Source organism: Myotis davidii, unplaced genomic scaffold (assembly GCF_000327345.1).
Source record: "Myotis davidii unplaced genomic scaffold, ASM32734v1 scaffold159, whole genome shotgun sequence".
Taxonomy (NCBI): domain Eukaryota; kingdom Metazoa; phylum Chordata; class Mammalia; order Chiroptera; family Vespertilionidae; genus Myotis; species Myotis davidii.
In genome coordinates, this window is record NW_006291231.1 from 4,664,078 (window position 1) to 4,687,620 (window position 23,543).

The following is a 23,543-nucleotide window of genomic DNA, read 5'->3' on the forward strand; positions in this document are numbered from 1 at the left end:
ATGGCAGGGTTATGGCATTGGCAATTAGCTAATGTCAATGATGCACTTAAGAAACACTGTGTAGGAAGGCTAATAAATACAGCCAACCATCATTAATAATCCATGACAGAAGGGAAAAAAGAAAGGAAAGTGAAGAGAAAGGTAAGAGAGCACTCAGTAACAAGATACACAGTAAAGCCTAAAGTTCCCTATAATTAGAAGTAGTTATTTATATTTCCAGAGGACCCAGGAAAGGCTTTCCAGTGAATATTTCAACACATAATTAGGGGGATTGATACGGATATTGTCAGATTATGAGTTTTTCACTAATTTCATTTCATTTTAGGGGTGTGTGTGTGTGTGTGCCTTTTAAAGGTACATGTTATCATACAGGCAGCTTTAATGGGGTTGAGCTTTTACTTCCTACATGCTCATAAGGATAATATAATTCCAAACAAAAGGCAGCTGATATATTACCATCTAGTCTCTGTTGGAAATTCTGTAGATAATTTCCCCATGGCATCGTATGATAATAGCCATTACTTTCAGGTTATCCACATACAAAGAACCAAAAAATCTTCTGATATCCATTTGATGTTTCCCATCACTGTTATTATCCTCATCTTGTCAATGATGCCAGTGTCCATAGTGAAAAATGCACCATCCTAATTTTTAAACACCCACTAAGCTATTAAACTGATAATTACAATGTGGTATGTTAAGTGGAAGAATAGAAAAAGTAGATGGTGATATCATCAAAGTGCATGAAGTGACATAAAATAAGACTTAAAGAGGTAGACAAGCAAAGATAGAGGAGTGGGGTGAAGGATATGATCCAGGCAGAGGAAATGTCATGTGCAAACCCTAAAAGTGAGCGAGAGCATGACAATCTGGAAACGGAAAGCAATTTAAGCTATGTATATTGAGTGTAGATTCTGAGGTATGAAGTGGTGATAGATAAGCCTTGAGAGATAAGCAGAGACCTAATTAATCATAGAAGTCTGAGGCCAATGGACAGGCAGTAGAGTTTAAGTAAAGGAATGGTATGATCAAGTCTGGGCAACTGCAGTGATCCAGGTGAAGGACGATGAAGACTTTCAGCAGCAGTTGTAGTTGCATGAGACAATGGTTAAATAGAGTTTGGGGTTTTTTTCATCCTTACATGAGGATATGCTTTTATTGATTTGAGAGAGAGAGAGGAAAGGGGAGAGAGATGGAGAGAGAGAGAGAGAGAGAGAGAGAGAGAGATCAATTGGTTGCCTCCTCATTGTGCCTGACCAATTGAACCCGAACCTTTTGATGTATGGGATGGCACTCCAACCAACAGAGCCACACCGGCCAGGGCTTAGAGTTTTTGATGAGAATGGGAAGATGTTGGAGGCAGAAAAGACAATATTAACTCTTGATTTTTCTCTCTTAAATTTCAAATTCCTATAGAAATTTCTTATTATCATTTTGCCCTACATTATATAACACAGAGTAAATACTCAATAAATATTTGTTGAATAAATTAATGAATGACACAAATTCAGCCAAATTTATTTTCCTTTGCAGCCCAAATTGGGGGAGAAGATCTCATCTCTATTTTATTGTATTGTATTTTTACAGTCATTTCCTGGAATATTTGTTTTCATTATGCTGTGAAAGATAAATTATTCTTCCCAAATTTTTATTACAGAAAATTTAAAAAATATAGAAAAGTTTAAAAAATGGTACAATAAATAACCAAATACCCCCTACCTTGTTAATAATTTGCAATATTTTCTGTTTGTGTGTGTTTTCATCATGTATAGCATCTGAAAGTTGCAGACATTACAATCAACCCAAATATTTCATCTGCAACTTCTAAGAATAAGGATATTTTATATAAAACTATAATAACATATTGCTCCTAAGAAAATTAACATTAATTCACTAATATAATACTTTTCAATTATCCTGAAAATGTCTTTACATATATATTTTTTCAGATTAGGGTCCATTCAAGGTTCACAGATGTGCTTGGTTGTTAGGTCTCTGGAAACGAGAGCCCTTTCAGTAAAGAATAAAATGAATAGGATTATTTAACCTGGGACAAAAGTGCTGGGGATCATTCAATATTTAACGAAACTACTGGGCAGCCAGGTTTATTTTCTGGTTGGAAATGTGGTGTGTGTGTGTGTTTTGTCATTAGCCAATGAGTTCAATTGGCAAGTATCTTCATTGTATTTATGAGTCCTGGGTCAAAGGTTCACTCGCTATATGGGCCTCTCCACTCTCCATGGAGAATATCTCTGTCCATATGATTATACATTGTACTCCATGCCTTAGGTAATCAATCACCTGGTAGAAGACTGGACTTTGTCACCAGCAGGAACTGAATGAGTGTATATAGGTGCTAGGTGAAAATCTATTAATCATTTAGGGGGAGAAAAAAAAATCTCAATTTGTAATAAATTATTCATTTGGTGGGACATCTTCATATACAAAATAGCCCATTGGTTTAAGGTGCTTACATCATGGAGTGTTTTTCTTGGTGCTTCCAGTTGAGTTTGTGTCTGGGGACAAAGATGAAGCTGAGATAAATGCCAAAGGAAGTTGGACGTTAGTTTTTCCCATTGCACCTGTCAAATCACCAATGCGTAGAAAATACTAAGTGCGCATATGTGAGCCTCTTTGCAGTGTCTTTATTGCACTTCCCTTTCCCTGCCCCTCCCGCTCCTTTCTGTTTAATGGAAATGCCAAAAGGAATTTGACACTGATGGACAGCCTAGAGGCACCATAATGAAGTTTGCAAGCCTGGTGCGGTGTCTCTGTTTCTAGCTACACAAGATTGAAAAATGATTATAATTGTATTCCTTGCATATATTCGGATGCAGTATGGTATTCCAGGGTGGTGACTATTTTCTTCTAAACTTGTGAAACTTCAAGCTGCTCGCTAGCACTGTCATTTGAAGGAGGCTAAGTGAACGTTGGTTTATGTGCTCTAGTTCCTAGCAATAGAAAGGCTACTTGAAGCTGCCAATATCCCTGTGACCTGCGTTAGAGCAGATGGATGACCCAAACAAGAACATCTGCATTCCCTGAAAGACTGAGTTATTTGCTTAGGGGCTCTCTCCTTCCTTTTAAAACCTATAAACAATATATACTTTACTATATCACAAAGTCTGGTTTTATGTTACAACAAGCATCATGATTCTTACATGCAGATTATTTTTAAACATAAATGTTTTCAAGATGAGATTAGTGACAATTATGATGGGGCGATTGTAGTAATTTTGAAAAGTGTGTGCATGATCTGTAGTCCTTTCCACTTGTATATATCTTTTTTTTTTTTCAGGCTTACACAGTTACTTATAGACCTTGGCCTTGATGACAAGCACGTGTCTCTGCTCTTCACATCTTTCCTTAGCCTTTGTTTCAGGCAAGCTGTTTTGTTTCCAATTGTTCCATGATACTAATTCATTCCCTTTTTTTATGAAATACACTTGAATTGACATGCAGATAGAAGCTGCTATCAGGCAGATATTAGGAATCCTATGTAAAGCATGCTTTCAACATTCCAGCTCATTGGAGTTAAGTAAAAATGTGCATTATTGAATTACAGAGGTAAATAGAGTTCCAGAACCGGGTTATTAGTAATGTTCAGGATATTGCCATTTTCTATTAAAATTGTTTCGGAGATAAAACTCACCAAACTGGAAACACCATCAGATGGGACATCAACTGGAGGTTAGATCTACTTCAGGATATATTAGCAATTGCAATCACAAATTGTATGGCACTATGCTCATAGTGGACAGGATTAACGATGGACCAGTGGTTCCTAATCATCAGTGCTCTGCAGATTAGTGGGAGATGAGGAGGGGGCTTACACCAGCCTTCAGATTATTGTGTACTGCCTCCAGCCAATTGTGTTTCCACTAAGCTTTTAGACAGTGGGTATGCATATTTGTGCATTTAAAAATTATCCATTAGGAATGCTCTGCAGCAAAACAATTTGTCACTCCTGCTATCATAAAAGCCTTCAGATTTTTTCCCAGAGCAATATGAATATTAATTTCCCATTCTGTCTGCCTTTCTGAATCTCCAAGAAAAAGCCTTCCAGGTAACATTAAATCAGTTAATAGCCTTAACTGATACAACATTGAGCTGAGAACATTGTTAATTGTTGACATTGTGGAGAAATTTAAGACTTTTGATGGAAAGTTGTTAAGGAAGTATATTCACGTTGTACTGACTAACCAACAATGCACATATTTCAGGCTTTTAGTGTACTTACTCACTCAGTGGCATGTTAAAAATCACAAAAACATATGGAAATCTTTACTTTGTTTAGAAAATATGTTTACTGAAAACAGTATAGGGACGTACAATTTCTCTAAAGGGAGTACTAAGAGAAGAGTCTTTCCACTGGTTGCTCAAAGAAGGTTTCAGGCTTTCATTAGCATCTTCATTTTATTAGGTAGGGGAAGAGCCCCTGGGCTGAGCCTGTGGCATTATTCCAGCCAATCTAAGCACATCTAAGGAACCGCTGGGCAGGACTTTCATGAGTCCATTTGCAGGAGACTTTTGCATTGAACAGTAGGGACAGAGTAGAGAGAACCAGGGGTTTTCAACCAAAGATATCATTGCTCCCCCAGTCAAGGTCCCAAGTATGGAGGTTATGAAGGAAGTGGCATTAGGCATGAGGCATAGAAGCCAATTCCCTCAAGGGGGTAGAACATGACCACAGGAAGCAGGAGGATTAAGTATTCCTTTTCCTTCCAGGAAGAACAGACCTTGGCTCTGGTGTAATGGGAATCTGATGTTGGAAGCGATGAAAGATGGCACCTTTGGTATGGCTAGACATCAGCCTTGTGCCAAGGCCAGAAGCAACAGAGTCCAAAGATGCCCTTCGGTGGCTTCCAGTGGTTGCCAACCAGTGGTCTGTGGATTTTTTTTGTGTGAGTTTATGATATCTATAATAGGAACATCCCAGAAATAAATTGGTGAGACTTTAAGTAGAAGCAGAATATCTGCAACAATAGACAAGAAATGAACCAGTGTTCTACCATTATTTTTTTAAATATATTTTTATTGATTTTAGAAAGGAAGGGAGTGGGAGAGAGATAGAAACATTCTATATAATAAAAGCCTAATATGCTAAGTGTCCAGTTGTCCAGTGATCGGTCCACTGTTCAACCAATCAAAGCGTAATATGCTAATGACATGCTAAGGCCACTCAACCGCTCACTATGATGTGCACTGACCACAAGGGGGCAGATGCTCTGAGCTTGCTTCTGGAGTCTGGCCCATCAGGACTGAGTGAGATGGGGTGGACATGTCCTGGAGCCCTCCCATGGTCCTTCCCCACCCAATTGTGCACTGGTGGGGTCCCTCAGCCTGGCCTGTGCCCTCTCATAATCCAGGACCCCTCGGGGGATGTCAGAGAGCCTGTTTCAGCCCAATCTTGCAGGCCACTCCCCTTGGGAGGGCACCAGATGCAGGACTCATGGCTGGCGTGTGCTGCAGCGCAGCATGAGCCTCTCTCTAATGGGCACAAGCCCACAGCAGGCGCAGTGGGGCTGGGATGAGCAGGAGTGGCAGGTAGAAGCTACAGGCAGCATTGGACTGCGGGTTTCTGCCTGATCCCCACAGGCCACCCAGAGTGGCCCCACCCATGCACGAATTCATGCACTGGGCCTCTAGTCAATGATGATAGAGAATCATTGATTGGCTGCCTCCTATACACCCCCTACTGGGGTTTGAGCCCACAACCCAGGCATGTGCCCTTGACTGGAATTGAACCCGGGACCCTTCAGTCCACAGGCTGATGCTCTATCCACTGAGCCAAACCAGCTAGGGCTTTTCTCCCATTATTATTAGCTCTTGTGCAATAATGACCATAGACAACATTTCTCCTGAGCATCTTACATGTTCTAAGTCCTCAACCTCAGGAAATAGATACTATTATAATCCCCATATTTTTTACATGAGAAAACTGAGCCACAAGGATGTTAAATGACCTGCCCAAGATCACACAGTGCATAAATGGTAAAGCCTCAGATAAGACCCACCTAGGCAGTTTGACTCCAGAGCCCACCCCTTGCCACTTTACTATACTGTCTTCCCATGTTGTCCCCATGGATCTGAGAACAATCAGGTTACATATGTGATTTTCTATTTAATTTGAGGAACATCATCTAGTCCTCATAAATCTAAGTAAACTGGAGAGTATTATGCTATGTGAAATAAGCCAGTCAGAGAAAGTCAAGTATCACATGATCTCACTCATGTGTGGAATCCAAAGAACAAAATAAACTGATGAACCAAATAGACCCAGAGACACAGAAGCATGGAACAGAATGTCCAATCTCTGAGGGTAGGCGGAGATTGTGGGTGGGAAGAGATCAATCAAAGAACTTGTATGCATGTATGCATAACCCAGGAACACAGACAATAGTGTGGTGGAGGCCTGGGGTGGGGAACAGGTGCGGGCTAGAAAAAAGGGGACATCTGTAATACTTTCAACAATAAAGACAAATTTTAAAAAAGAGAGACTGCTTATATTACTACAAATTAATTAGTATTGAAATATTTACAATCATATTTTTATTTGAAAGATAAATGGCTCTAAATTTAGGGGTGGCTAATCAGTATATAAAAACACTGGAAGTATTTATTTCTTAATTTTAGCACTGTGTCTAAATACTCATGAATAACTATCAAATCAGTGAAGCAAAATTAAAAATATAAAGAGGCTAGTTGAGGCAGCTTAATGTATGGGATGGACATAATGTAAAAACAAAAAAAAAACACAAAAAACAAACCCACAGCTCCATGTTAACTCTTTTAGCCACAATTTTTATCACATTCACTCAAAATTCCTCTATGAAAGGTTCTAGTAGATGATAAGAAAGGAAAAATCTCCAAAAAGCACAACAGTACCGTGCCAATAGTGTTCAGGGTAGCAAGCTAGTTAGAAAATGATGGAGAGAAGTAGAATAATACCAAACTCTAGGGAATAACATTCTACTTTCAGAAAGTAGAAGAGTTAAAGCTTGAGCATGGTATTTGCATCTAATGAAAGAAAGTTCTTAGAAGACTAAAATGTCATATATCCAAAAAAAAAAAAAAAAAGAAAGAAAGAAAGAAAAGAAAAGGAAAGGAAGCTCTGCTGGATCATTAGGAATGCTAGAGACATTTTTTAGATGCAGTTTTAAAAAAAACTCTTGGGCCCTGACCGGTTTGGCTCAGTGGATAGAGCGTCGGCCTGCGGACTCAAGGGTCCGAGGTTCAATTGTGGTCAAGGGCATGTACCTTGGTTGCAGGCACATTCCCAGTGGAGGGTGTGCAGGAGGCAGCTGATCGATGTTTCTAACTCTCTATCCCTCTCCCATCCTCTCTGTAAAAAATCAATAAAATATATTAAAAAAAAAAACTTTTGGTCTTTGAGAATGTAGCCTATCAGGTGTTAAGACCTTTTTATTCAAATTTCTCATCTGGGTTATGCTTGTGTGTAGGTGTGTGTGGATATATATATACATTTAACATGATATCTAACATGTGATCTACTCTCTTAATAATTTTGAAGTGTATAATAGCATATTGTTAACTACAGGTATTTTGTTGTACAACAGCTCTCTAGAACTTATTGGTCTAGCAGAACTGAGATTGTATACCCACTGTATAACAATGCCTCATTCCTCTTACCCTCCTGCCTCTAGCAACCACTATTGTAGTCTCTACTTCTATGAGTGTGACTGTTTAAAATACCTCAAATAAGTGGAATCAGGCAGTATTTGTCCTTTTGTGACTGACTGCCTTGTGTCACTTAGCACCATGTCCTTCAGGTTTGTCCACATTGTCTCAAATGACAGGTTGTCCTCCTTTTTTAAGGCTCACTAATATTTCATTGTATGTATAGAGCACGTTTTCTTTATCCATTTATCTGTTGAAAACAGTATGGTACCAGCATAACGATGACATATAGACCAATGGAACAAAACACAGAGCCTGGAAATAAACCGATGCATATTAAGGGAACTGATCACTGTAGAGGGTGCCTAGAACACACAATGGGCTACATTCTGTTTAAGTTTTACCCCAGGCTTGAGAGACAGAGGCAAAAGTGAATTTACATTTCTGTCTGGCTTCCCATGATGGGCAAAAGGAGAAAGGATTCATGGACCAGAGCATTGCCTGAGACTAAAAGCTGCATTAAGTTTGAGCCCCAGCACACAGGACGTTATGCAAGGGCAGAGATCAGAAGGAGGATAAATCTCAATGACACACAATGCATGTCAGATGCTGAATTTCTGAGCCTCAGTGCCTCATCTTTGACAGATCATAGCATTATACTAGTATTCCCTACTTACTTCCTAGAATTGTTCTGAAGATTAAATAAGATGATGTGTTTGTACTATTTGGAAAACTACAAAAATATTTGTTTTGAACTAAAAAGCAGTTATTGAAATATGATTTAATATTTGTATGCTTCATTTTCTATTAATAGTCTTGATTATATAACTGTAATAGGATTCTATATCGGTAGCAAAAGCAGGGATTTTCTACATACTTTAGAAAGTAAAGGTCTTGCAATACTTATAATACTCTGTACTATTCAAGCCAAGTGACTTTGTGTTTAGATCTTTTTTATTCTTTCCTAGATTTTGAGTGACTTGAGTTCAGGGACTATTGGATTTATCTTTATTCTTAAGTTCATTTCAATAAAAGTATGTGACACAGATGCACGAATATACAACCAATCAATGATTTATTAGTCGTCACCAAAGTGTTTGTGTGAAGAAAATATGGTAGCATTTTCATCAAGTTAAAATGTAGATTCTGAAATAATTTTTGAGAGGACAAAAGTTTTGAAGTATGTGTTAAATTATTAAATTAAATGTCCTCAATTCTGATGTAATGTTCTTAGAGGTACATACATTATTTCAGGCCATTAGGCTGCCTTTTAGTTAAACTAAAACTCTAATTTGCTAATGGTACCCTAATGACCTTTAAGCATTAATGAAAACTGCCTAATTTATGCCTGAGGTTAATTCACTCCTCAAATGAAGTCCTGCCCAGAGTGTAGGCACAAAGAGGGTTAGATCACTGCAGAGGCAATTAAGCATCTTCCTGGTGAGCGCCCCGGGAGGTAAGATACAGAAAAACACACGTGAGAGGGCAGACGCGTGGGCCCCAGTCCTACTCTGCCTCTAGCCAGCGTGTGACCTCAGCCAATCAGGCCAGTTTCCTAATCTTGAAACTGGCAGTGGCTCTCAGCTAAGGTAAACATAGATGTAGCATAGATGGCATGCGTGAGTCTTCTGAACCATTTCGAAGGTATTATAATGGTAGAAAGCACAAAACTTCTTGGAGGAAATTTTTTACTTGGGGTTTTGTTTTTTATCTGTTGTGATGGGATCCCAGAACTCGTGGCTTTATACCACATAAAATGTTGAGAACCAATGGAACTAGATAATCCCTAATGCATCTTCCACTCTACAGTTCTGTGATTCTAGTCCATCACTGAATGTTTCTGAGGAAGCAGACAAAGCTGGCCATGAGCCAGAACTGGTTCTATTTATGAAGCCAAAGCCTGCCCCTCAAAATAATGAGCTTCTGAAGAGGCTAAAACTGTTTTTATTCTTAGAGTGAGCAGCCTGCTTGTAATAAAAGGGTAGCAGACTCCAAGTTAAGAGTGTTCCATTGCCTATAAATCTAATATCCACATCAAACGAATCTGCCATAGACAATTATTGTTGCAAAAATTAGAAATGATTGTTATAATTTTTCCCTTAGAATTTAATCATAAGTGACAGGAAATTCCTTCAAGGTTACCTGCAGTATTTTAAAGACAACCACTTTCTTATTCTGTGTAAAATGCTAAATGCTTTTTTATAAATTAAATGAGATAAAATGATCATTTTCTACATCTCATTGAGAAAAAGAAAATAAGACAGTATGTTTCAATTAGCATAAACAAGCAATAGATATTTTCTTTTCTACTGCATCTCAGATCTCTGATAGGAAACATTATTTCTCCTGCAAGTTATCAAGGGATGATCAAATGTTCTTTGTAGCCTTACACAAACAAAAGCACAGAAAGCAGAAGGGAGAGAAAAACCGCAATCACCATTGTCACAGTGAAACAACATAATATTTTGCAAACCTTTCAAACTGTCCAGGATTCAGGAATGACTCTAAACTAGTGAGTTGCTTTGCAGGATAAAATAAGAATCAGAATATTTTCCAACAATTCAAAGGAGAAAAGAACAGAAACCAGGTACTCATTATGAAAACTTGCAATGATAGAAATTATTAGAAATATCAAGGGGGGAAACAGTCAGTATTGGAAAGGGCATGAATTGAAAAAATATATATGCCATTGTATATTGCATAGTATAACCAATCTGCCTTTATCTCAAAGTCGACTAGGTTGGGTAATAACTTTTATCTAGCTCTAATTTATATAAATAGGGTCATGGAAAGACAACATTTCTAGACGTAAACCATTAGTTTATTAGTTAACGCAGCGGTTCTCAGCCTGTGGGTCATGACCCCTTTGGGGGTCAAACGACCCTTTCACAGGGTCATCTAAGATCATCAGAAAACATATATAATTACATATTGTTTTTGTGATTAATCACTATGCTTTAAATATGTTCAATTTGTAACAATGAAATTGGGGGTCACCACAACATGAGGAACTGTATTAAAGGGTCGCGGCATTAGGAAGGTTGAGACCATTAGGAAGGTTGAGAACCACTGAGTTAATGTTTTCAGGACTGAGAGCTTTTGCAATATATACTTTTTGGCAGACAATTCTCCATGGGCCTTTCACACTCCTGTAAGTATCATAAGTGAGGTACTGACTATGAAACTATAGCAGGTTAACTTGTGAATTAGCCATTAGGGTAAATATTTCAGAACCTTCGTAGTTTTTGATAATACTTACATTGCAATTACTTTGGAAACATGGTGGTCACTTCTCTGGAGTTTTGGTAAGAATAAAAAAACATCATGCCCAGGTTTTAAATTTTTAAGGATGTGTAAACCGTGGTTTTACTGACTTATAGAGAAGACATACAAATGTGTGTATGGAATCTGACTTGACCAGCCCCATAATCCCTTACAGGTACCAGTACTTACAGATCCAGAAATTCTGTATTACCTGGGTCCTTAGAGTTGATACAGCTCGAGGTACTAACAAAACTCATATGAGACTGATAGATAGTCCATAATCTGATTTACTTATATTAAAAAATACAATTTTTGACCAGATCAGAAGTTTGTCAGAAAATAAAGGTAAGTGCCATCTCTCTTTCATATGCAAGTCAAATATAATTATTAGTAGATAATTAAGTGTTCTCAGTGGTTAGTGTCACCAGGTCTGATACATTCATGACCACTTTAGGTTATATTTGAGGTTGAATATTCATATCAATTAGTCAAGATGCTCTCTCTTCTGGGTAATGCGGAATAAATGCAAATTTTACTTTAAAGGCTTTCCTTTCCCAGAATCTATACAGTCCTCTCTCTCGGTTGCAATTCAACTAATTAGGCTTCAATTTTCTGTGTCACAATCCCTTTCTAGCAATTAATTTTTTTGAAGATACAATCTTTCCACATTGACTGAACTTCGTTGTTTTCAAATCTTCTGTCACACATTTTCAGATTAGTTTCACGAGCTGTGTTTTCACTCTCAAGTAGTTCTGAGCTGCTTCACCTTACATTCTGAGTGTGTGAAATTAGCTGTAGTCAATGGGGTTTTCATCCTTTGGTTCTCAAAGAGAGGTCCCTAGATCAGCATCATTGGCTTCCATCACCTGGGAACTTAGTAGAACTGCAACTTCTGGGACTTCAATCCAAACCCAGGGAATCCAAAATTCTCAGGACAAGCCCAGGAACCTCTGTTTTAACATGCTCTCCTGGTGATTCTGATACACACAGACAGCCACTACATAAGATACATTCCATTGGATAATTAGTGTGAATTCCAGGTGGTTGTTAAAATTATTGAAAAATATCCAATTTGCTTACTTAAAAATAAGTTAACCATTGACTAGAGCTTGAACTGCTGTGTGTGTGTGTGTGTGTGTGTGTGTGTATAAAAATTGATGTTAATCTTTGTGATTGGGGGAAAGTGGGTGATGGGTACAGGGTACCTCTCTACTATTTTTATAACTTGCTGTGCATCTATAGTTATTTCCAAATAAAAAGTCCTATTAAAAACTAGAAAATGTATGAATTTTATAGTGAAGAGAATTTTACTTTTATATGGAAAGGATAAGATGTTTTCATGGCACATAAATAAGGAAACAACCCTTACTAAGCTACCTGTTTCATGTTGAAATCTCTTACTCTTGTTCTTCTTACCAATGGGAGAGAAAGAGAGAAACACATGAGTTCCAAAGATACAACGTCTATTTGGGAACAGCATAACACAATAAGCAGTTAAGTTGCTATCCCTCAAATTAAAAAATTACTCAGAATATGTTCTCAGAATTAACAAAAAGCGTTTTGTTGTTCATGGATATCAGAGCTTAATTCATCAAATAGAAGTATAAGCTTTATAGATCTTCATTGGTATAATTATACTTCAAAGGATAAAAAAATTACCATGTGTTAGAGATACATCTTTGTGGCAGTTCAGGTCCCCTGGGAAGCAGATGCCAAGATAGGAATAGACATGCAAGAAATTTATCAGGGATGCTGGTGAAGGTAAAGAGGAGGAAGTTTGAGTTGGCAGAAAAGCTGTCAGACCACAGTGTAGGTCTAATACCTGTGAAAGGTGAGGGGGATGCAAAGAGAATTAGAAAGAAGTCCTAGACTGCAGGGATCTAAGTAAGTTTTGTCCATTCCAAAGGGGAAGTCCTTAAGTGAAAAGTTGCCTTATAGATTAGTCCCATGATTGACAGTAATAAACCAGCATTAGCTGTCCTTCTGTACTTAGTCACTGGCTGGGAGAAGCCCAGGGAAATTGCAGCCTCAGCTCAGCACTAAGGTGGACGCAGAGGGCTGGGCTGCCAACCAGCTACGCACCCTGCAGTGGGACATCTGAGTGGGTGCATTTTCATGGCTGCTGGAGTTTTAAACCAAGTGATTTCAAAACATAAAACACATAATTACAAAAACAATATATGCTCTGCCTGTTCAAACTATATCGCTATCACGACATAATGGTGTCATATTTTAGATCTTCTAAATTATCTTTCTCATACTTGGAAATCTCTGAAATGACACAACAAATGGTAACTAAGATATTTAAAGGAATTCAGTGTTGAAATTTTTGAAAACATGAGACCAGAATATTCTAACCCAACAATTTTCAATCCTTTTCATCTCGTGGCACACATAACCTAATTATTAAAATTTTGCAGCACACCAAAAAATATAGTCTAATTTTTGCCAGTCTGACAAAAAAAATAGGTATAATTTTGATTCATCCACACCGGATGGCTATTGTTGGGTTGGCTGTTGTTTTTTGTATTAGACAATCTAAGGGGAAGGAGGGAAGTGCCCCTGATTAAATAGTCAGGCACTGCAGGTTTTAAAAATTCTTGTGGCACACCAGATGAAAGTTGCTGTTTTAATGTATCATGTGATAAAAATTAATATAATAGCTTGCATGCATACATTGTAATTCTTTCATGATTCTATCATTCACATGGTATGCTATACACTGACAGACATAAAGCCACAACTCAGGTATGGTAGTGCCTGTAGGAGCAAAGGTACAGATACCTTCAGTGTTCTAGGATGGAGCCAGATGTGCACATCACAGCCATTAATGACGTGTTGTCTTGTTTGTTTTTAATTAATAGACTTTATGTAAAGAGAATTCACAAATACCCCCTTTCCCTAACTACCCCTTCCAGGTTCCCCCTATTATTAATATCTGGCATTAGTATAGTACATTTGAAGAGCCAGTATTGATACATTATTATCATTAATTAAAGCCCATAGTCTACATTTTATTTCCTCTCTTTGTGTTGTGCATTCTGTGGGTTTTCACAAATGTATAAAGACATGTCTCCACCATTACAATATCATACAGAATAGTTTTACTGCCATAAAAATCCCCTACGTGCCACCTATTCATCCCCACTACTTCCCTCCCCACAAACCCCTGGCTACGACTGGTCTTTTAACTATTTTGATAGTTTTGCTTTTTCTGGAATATCACATAGTTGGAATCAAACAGTAAGTAGCTTTTTCAAATTGCTTTCTTTCACTTAGGAATGCATTTAAGTTTCCTCCATATCTTTTCAATATACATTAAATGTTCTTCATATATTGAAAGATCATTTCTTTGTTTTATTGTATGGATGTACCACAGTTAACTTACCCATTCACCTATTGAAGGACACCATGGTTGCTTCTGAGTTTGAGGAATTATGAATAAAGCTGCTATCAACATTCATGTAATAGTCTTTTATTTAGCTCTTTTGGGTAAATACCATTCGTTTTTAAGATTTTCACAAACTTGAATAAATGCCAAGAAGTGTACATGCTGGATTACACGTTGAGAGAATGTTTAGTTTTGTATGAAACAGCCAAAATGTCTTAGGAAGTGGTTGTACCACATTGATAACTCTTTTTATAAGACAGCTATTTTGTGGCCCCTTTAAAAGGCAAAAATAATACCTTCGTGAAATCTTACCAGCTCCCCTATGAGGGAGCCAAAGGTGATTGTCTCTTCAGGCAGAAGAAGAAAATAATAAAGCCAGGAGGACAGGTAGAGATTTTCTCTACTCTGCACTTGAGATCCCGGAACATTTCTAGTACAAAACAAAGCTTTAATCGTAAGTTGGAATTTCTGAAAATAACTTAGTGTTTATGGCTGTTTCCACCTAAACCTCAGCTATTAATTAACATTCTTTTGATAAGTGAACTTTGAGACTCTGGCTGGAGTCAAAGCTTATATTTCCAAAACTTTGTGAACAATATTGTTGGTAGTTTCTAAATATATGTTTACTGAAAATAACAACAGAAGGTAATGCTGGATTGTAGAGAAGGTATTAATTTTCTTCTAGCTTTTCAGTCAATGAGGATAGATTTTTAAATCCTTTTCCATCCTCTTTAAAAAAATTTCTGCAAAGAGAAACAGATGGTCTACCCCGCCTAGCACACCTGTTTTACTGGTTACTCTTTGTCAGACAAAGCTTCAGACACACAAGACTCTCCCTGACTTACTAAAATGCCGCGTAATTATAATATGCATGTCCCTCTCCAGAGAGTAAAGGAACTGAGTGTTTCCCAGCTTTCCTTAAGAACCATTGCCATTAATAGATGCAGATTTTACTTCAAAAATAAGGAAAGCGCTCTCCCTCCCTGGAGTATGCCCTGCCTTCCCTTTACCTTCCTCCTCCCCCTCCCTGCCCCAGGCACCTTACCATTGGTTTCCTCACTCCCAAGCTCCAAGGGCCCTACCTTTGCCTCTGTGACTCATTTCCTAAGCCCATTTCTTCTAGGAATTACTTTTTCCACCTCTCTTACTTACCCAATAAATGATATTTTAGGAGAAAAAGTAAGGAAAGATCTACTGCTTTTTGTTCATACTATAAAAGTAAAGCATAGTCACTGTAATAATTTTAAGAACACAAGACAATATAATGATATGATTAAAACCACCCCAGATTTCAGCACCCAAAGATAATTACTAGTAATATTTTGAATAATACACTTTCAGGTGTTTCTCAGCATGTAGGCTTATAAAACTAAAATAATACTATATACAGAAGTGGGTAAAAGTGGGTTAACAACAATAATAAATAATACAATAGTTAATAAATAAGTGATAATATAAGAATAAACTGTAGTTTGTGTACTCACAACTGTAAACCTACTTTTGCCAGTCCCTGTATGTTGCACTGTTTTAAAAAAAACTTTTTTTTAAACCTGCGATATGTTCTGTATCTGTCATTGTTAAATACAGAATGAATTAATCACCATCATTTTTTATAGCTGCATAGTATTCAATTGTATAGTTATATTTTTTACAAATATTTTATTGATTATCAATTAGGTTATTCTAATTTTTTGGTTTAATATGCAAAGGTTATAGAAAATATTCTTGAGGATTTATTTTTATTATCTTCTTGCAATAAATTATTAGTAGTACAATTATAAAATTAAAGCCTATGTACTTTTTTGAGGTTACTATATTTTGCTAAATTGCCCTCCAACCAACATTAGTTTGTATCAACCTAACTCCTACCAACATTATAAAAGAGATGGCATTTTCTCACCAACTCACCAACCATGGGGATTTGATAGGTTTATAAAAAAGTATTTTTGGTGAGAAAATATATATCAATGTTGTATCCACTTATATTTCTATACATCTAAAATATTTTCATGTATTTATTGGCTATTTGTATTAAATTTGTCTTTTGCCCATAGTTCTAATAATAATATTTTTCTTACTAGATGAAGACCTCACTATATATTAGACTAAGCAAGATGAGTTTACTGAATTTCTAAAGAAACTGCTTTTTTCACATTTCTGTTTGGAAGCCTCAAATTTTAAGTCTTATCCCTGAATGTACATGCAAATTACTAAAATTCTGCTAAGAAAAAAATACATATTGCTCGGACAAAATGATACAAAAGGATTATTTTCTACTCTTAAAAGAGAGTTCAAATGACAGTTGAAAAGTAACTTCTAATAGTCATCTGACAAATTTGGTTATTCACTAGCAGTGAAAATCAGGGCAAGCCAAAGAACACAAAACTAATTTATGAGTGCATACACGCTGCTTTGAGTTTATAATGCTCGTGAATTCTTCTTGTGCACTCTAAAATGGTAGTATACAGTGTCCGCTCTCTGTGTCATTTACAGAAAATAACTGGAACTCAGTAAGTAAATTGGCACATAGCAGGCTCCCTTTGTGAAAATCATGTAGCCACCTGTGTCCCCGTTATGCTTTAATTAGGTATTCCGCATCGCACTGGGGAGAGCAAGTCACCCTAAATGAATGCTTTTCCATTGTTTCCTTAGGAACATGGCAAATTTCAGACTTTCAACTAAGTTCCCAGGTTTCGCACTATTCCAGGGTTCTAAAAAATGTGATGTACAGGCAGATGATAGCTTTTCTTACTCTTTCTGAGTCTAGAAAATAAGTAGGTGCCACCTGCTCAGGTTTGCAGAGAAGAGTAAAAAATCAGAGAGCGAAAGTATGTCACATGTGGGTTTGTTGCCGTTGTATAGATTGTTTTGGTTAATTTTTTTTCAGCTATCAAGGATGTAATACAATATGTGCAGATTTCCTGTATGCATGGGAACGATGAGTAGAGACTTCGGCTTAAATTCTAGGTCATCAAGAAACAGATCCACAACAGAATTTCTTAGCTTTTATTAACTGCAGAAGGAACGCCTCTCAAGGAGAGAGGAAGCATCGTATTTAATCTGGCTCCCCCTTCACTCCTTCCAGGGGAAGAATGAGTTCTGCACTCAATGTGTATATCGGTGACACAGTACTCTGCTCATGAAAGGAATGGGATCAGTTATCCATTTTAATGCAGGATGAATATAAAACTGTAAATCGCTTCTTCCTCTAACTGTAGTCATTTCTGAGAGGAAGGGTGGGGCATACCAAACATTTGTATAAAATCAGAATAAAATGTGATTTGCGTGTGTGTCTAAAATCCTGTCTTGTTCATATGTTCACTACTGGTTTTACGAGGATATCTTGTTTCCCAATTAGATTTTGAACTCCTTTGGGGCAGGGACTTCATCTCATATTTTTGTATTCCCTTACCGCATATACAATGAGTGTTTGTTTATAGATTGCTTGGCAAGGCTTTGGGAAAATGAGCTTAACGTATCTACAATTGTGTCACACAATGGATTCGTAATAAAACAGGGCCTTATAAACGCTATTAAAAAATTGTGCTAGACAGGGTTTACTTCAAAATAATTAAATAAAGACATGTCTCAGGGTTTTCACAGAGTGTAGAACCTCCACTGAAAATAGACCATTATATGCATATTCTGCATGTACTGTGTGTGTGAATTACCTACCATGGAAAATCAATTTTAGTCCCAGAAATAATAAATACTCAAAACTAGAAACACAGCATTTTATAAGGCTGATTCCTAGATAAGAATACACTTTTAGAAACCTGTATTTTTCCTGCAAAACTAACAATTGAAATGGAAAATTGGCCGTCGGCTCTTTGTTCTTCAACAACAGGCTGTCATTAGGCATATCTTTAAGGCTAAACTGGAACTTCAAGTTTTGTTATCCTCCCTTTTTAACTACAATTCTTTATACTCAGAGGACTCAGGTGCAGCTGTGTTCCTGAAATGCACACACACACACCTATACTAGCTTCTAGATATCAGGTGATTAAAAACATTAACTACATGCATTGTTTTACAGAAGTGTTTCATGCAGATGCTTATATAAATCAGTTATAATCTGAAGTTTTCATAATGACTTGCACTAATGTATTAGCCTTTATGGACATTTAATAATGGACGAAGATGTGGAATGCTCTGTTAAATACATAATAATGTTAAATACTTTTAATACATTTTTATTCTATAATAGACTATTTTTAATAAATGACTGCATCCATTTACAAAATGAGTTGTGAGTCAATTATGCATAAAATAGGTTGACCAGATTTGAGTACAAAAATTCTAAAATAAAAAAAAATAGACTGTGACTCTTATTACTACTATAGTATAATATGATTATTTCCAAACATATTTTTGGTGATCAGAATTCTTTTAATGGCAATCTACATGGTATACAAAAAAATATGTAGTAATAAAACCAATGATTTGCATGACCTATTTTGGCCCAAACAGTCCATTCTCTGTCAATTAAGTAAACAAATTCAGTTTTTCAGTTCTCTTAAGATAATTACATTATTTGCTAAATACTTATGTGCCAGGTGCTATGTTAGTTCATCGAGTCCTTACAATAAGATGACATAGGTATGATTACAGCCATTTTGCAGATGAAGAAACTGAGATTTAGGACAGTTGGGTAACTTGCCCAAGGTCACAGAGCTAGTGAACGCATGGCTGAGATTCAGCTCTAGCTGCTCTAGCTTCAAAGCTTATGCCTGTGGTTCTTACTCATCATTGCAAAAAAAAAAAATAACACTTATTGGCATATGCCATATGTCAGCCACCCTGTGAGATGCCAAGAATAAAGTAATCAACTAGAAAATTTCTGCTTTCCATGGGACCTAGCAGGAGAGACTAATAGCAAAAAATTAAAAAGGCAAGTGACAAAAGTCATTACATTTGTGTGAAGCACCATAGCACAGGTATACTAGCATACCTCCTGGGACTGGGCATTGCTGAGTCAGGTGGTTCTCCCTCACACCCCTGGGTCATCTAGTTCATGCAGTACGAACTGTTTATACTCCACAGCCCAGCACTGCCTCTGTCTCAAGGCGTTTGAAGTAACAGAACATAGAAAAGTTTTTTATTTGTATTACCAACAGATCTATCAGCTGGATCATCCCTCCACCCCTAAGAGAAGGCAGAGGAAGGCATGCCTGGAGGGATGATCCACATTCCGTAAGGGAGGCTTGCTGTCAGCCTCAGGAGTCAAGCTACTCCTGCAAGTGGCCAGACTGGGTCTCAGACCCACCTGGAGGACAGGGTCAGAGCTTGAAATTTGTGCACCAGGACAGATGGCTATCAGTTGGTGAGGACAACCGGATTAATTTATTATTTATTGCTTATTTTATGATTTTGGGGGTGGAGGGGCTCATTTTGGAAAAAGATCCAATTGCATCTTGTGGCAGGCCCATACCCCTCAGAACACTGTCGATCAGACTCATGGCTCCATTTTAGCCTAGAACTGTTAGGCTGTTTCTTCCCTTGAAGTACACATCTGATACATGGGATTGTTTTTAATCACTTGACTTGATCAGGTGCCCATATATGTACATAAGAGTGTCTCCATTTGTAGCTTTAAAATCACCATTACCACTGAGAAACCAAATTTAAATGGTTTCTACATGTGCTCTACACATTAGTTCCTTTGTAATATTCCAGGAAACAAGTCAAAACAGTCGTACAAAAATCTGTCTCTTTTGAATTTTCTCCCACTTAGGAGATGCATTAGTTTGCTAGGCCTGCCAAACAAAGTGCCACAGACTGGGGAGCTGGAATCCAAGAGCAAGGTGTCGGTATTATTGGTTTCTTCTGAGGCAACTGTCCTGGCTTGTAGATTGACTGTCATCTCCGTGTGTGTGTGTGTGTGTGTGTGTGTGTGTGTGTGTGTGTCCTACTTTTCTCTTCTTATAAGGACACATATTGAATTTGGATCCACCATAGTTACTTCACTTTCACTTAATCACCTCTTTAAAATCCCTATCTCCAAAAATAGTCAAATAGTCACAGTCTGAGGAACTGGGAATTAAGACTTCAGCACATGCATTTGGGAATGAGGAGGGGGAGCAGAACATGCCCCATAACAGGAGCGTTTACAACATACGAGAGCCCTCCCTGTCCAGTTTATCATTCATTTGTAGAGTATAAAGGTTTATGGTAACGTCTCAACTCCTAATAGCTACTAAGGTTGGCCTAACTGGGCTCTTCTCCCCACCCCTTTACAGACGGCAGCTTCCTCTAGCACAGTGTTTGCTAGCGAGGGGTGTACACCACTGGACAGGAAGCTAGGTGGTATAAATAACATTGAGTCTCATAGTGAAAGTGATTTAATTCCCTTGCCGTTCTTCAGAGGAAGTCCTTGGCCGGTCTGGATTCGCTGGTAATGTTTTTAACACTTGCTAATTCCTCCCTACCCACTCCCCCCACCCCCCTGTTTTGCTAAGCAAACAGCAGCCAGGCCCCACGCTCAAGAGCCTTTGGTAAGCAACTGCATCTAGTCCCAACTAAATGCTATTTTTGTTGCATGTTTGTTACCATTGAATTCACGAGGTCACCCACCATTTCCATTTGCGGTGATTCTGTTTGTCAATAAAAATTGTGATATGTTTTCTTTTTTAATTTAAAATGAAATATTTAGGTTAAGAAAAAATAAGTTGAAAGAAAAGTATTAATGATAGCATGAGTGGTAGGCAGATATGGAAAAATCATGAAGGTGGTCTACAAGGGACCTGAAGTCTTAGAAATACTGCTCTTGCGTGTAAGATAAGCAGAAATACTGGTCTTACGGACTCTGAGCTGTTCACTCCTCAGAGCAATAACACTTCTAAGTCTACCCTGAGCCATCACTCTCAGTACTATTTTTTAAAATATATTTTTATTGATTTCAGAGAGGAAGGGAGAGGGTGAGAGAGATAGAAACATCAATGATGAGAGAGAATCATTGATCAGCTGATTCCTGAACGCCCCCTACTGGAGATAGAGCCTGTAACCTGGCATGTGCCTGGGCAGGGAATCAAACCATGACCTCCTGGTTCATAGGTTGAAGTGGCCAGGCTCTCAGTACTATTGTGGTCAACCTTGTTTCCAGGAACCTGGTTCACTACCAGAGTGGCAGGCCTTCTCCACTATAAGGAGAAGAGTGGGGCAGAGCTGCCTTCCCCTTTCGTTCTCCTGAAAACTGCCATATAAAGTATCTACAATCCACAGGGCAGGGGCTCACTCTTTGGGTCCTTTCCCTTTTATTTCAGTTCCAACCTTGACATGAGTAAGGCTTTCATCTTAATAAAGGAGCAGCTAAACAGAAGTTTAGTCCAGGCACGCATAGACAAAACAACATTTCTGACTTGGATCTGAAAACTTCCAGGAAATCCCAGCGCATATCTGACTCATAGTTACTTCCCAGTCTTGTTCTCTATCTTTGTCACAGTTTTATAATTTAAGGTTTTATTCCTTGCTTCCCTAATGAATTTCGGATTTAATGCAGACTTTAGGACTCAGGTAGCTCAATAGGAGGCTAGGCTTATATTTGTGTTGGACATTCTAACTTTGTAAGATGTTTTATCCCCAAGAGTAAAATATATCCCCAATCAAAATCGGTTAAATAATCTATTGTATAACTACATGGTGGTTTTAGAAAAATTATTAAGACATATTAATATTAAACAAAGAAAGCAGTTTACAAGACAGCATTCTAGTAAAGTACTACTTTTTAAAAGCATTGCAATTGATTCATATATAATTGGAAGTTATGCTATAATGTTATCAATGGTTCTTTAGCTGGAGAAATTATAAACATTTTCAATTTAGGCTTTATACTTTCCTATATGTTCTTAATTGTCTACATTTACTTTTTATTTTGTTTAAAATTTAAAATAGAGCTCATGTTTTTTAAAAAAAGTTCTCTTCAAATGTTTCCAAGATGAGTCTCTGCCATCTAAAATAGTGACCCCTGCCCTGACCAGTTTGGCTAAGTGGATAGAGCGTTGACCTAGGGACTGAAGGGTCCCAGGTTCGATTCCGGTCAAGGGCATGTACCTTGGTTGTGGGCACATCCCCAGTGGGGTGGGGGGGCGTGCAGGAGACAGCTGATCGATGTTTCTCTATCATCGATGTTTCTAACTCTCTATCCCTCTCCCTTCCTCTCTGTAAAAAAATCAATAAAAATATAAAAAATAAAAATAAAATAGTGACCCCTGCTGCTCAGGACTCTTAGAGAAATTCCTTTTGTTCTCAGCAGAGGTGCTGAGAAAGGAATAGAAATGCTACATTATTCCTGAACCATTCTCTACCAAGGGACACAGTCCTAGGTGAGATACAGGGCCAACAAAACAAGTTTGGCTGATTTCCTTAGTTCTAGAGTAGTGACCCCCCCCACCCCCGCCCCTTCTGCCTCCACCTTGAAGAGATTGAAAAACAATAGTTCTTCTCACAGGATTGTGAAATCAAAACAGCAAGTGAAAAGAGGCTGACACCAGGTTGGAATTTCAATAACCGGATACTTTATTTTATTCCTTTACAGCCACTTATTTTGGCTCCTCAATTATAAAGCTTTCTGTATGGCAATGGTTCTCAATCTTCTTAACCCCATCACCCATCAGATCCAGCATGGCTCCTAAGAGAACTAATTTTCAAAGGGATAAGAAAGCTAGCCTCATGCAGGTGCAAATCAGAAGGGGGAAGGGAATTTTACTTGGGTAAAAATACTCCTCAATGCTTCCAGTACCCTCCCACACACAATTTGCTAATTACTACTCTATAATATTTTATTACTTTTTATTGAATATTTAGATCAACATCATAGACAATTATGTACTTAAACAAAACAGCTTTACTATATTCTGCTAAACATTGATAGAGCTACTTCCTTCTCCCTTCTCCCTCCTCCCTCCGCCCTCCTCCCTCCTCTGTCCTCCCTCTCCCTCCTTCCTCCTCCCTCCTCCCTTCTCCCTTCTCCCTTCCTACACATACCCTAACTTTCTTTTATGTTTTTAAAACCCATGTGCTTCAGAGGAAGATATTTCCTCTTCAGCTTCGGAGCTAGGTACAGGTTATCTCAACCCCTTGCAGCAATGACTGGTTTTGGAACAGGGCCCAGGCAAATCGGCCCTAGTATTCCCCTGGCCATAGGATTGTTCAAAAATGAGCATGAGCATCTATGGGAGCCAATGAGATGCCAGCTACTTAGAAAGAAAAGTCCTTGCTTCTTGGGTAAATCTCCCCCAATTCCTCCCCC

General features: G+C 37.9%; 1 pseudogene; it reads left to right on the top strand.

The window, feature by feature from the left end:
• Nucleotides 1-12,654: 12,654 nt before the first annotated feature.
• The window catches only part of LOC102763602, a 14,615-nt pseudogene continuing 3,726 nt past the window's right edge, over nt 12,655-23,543 (top strand).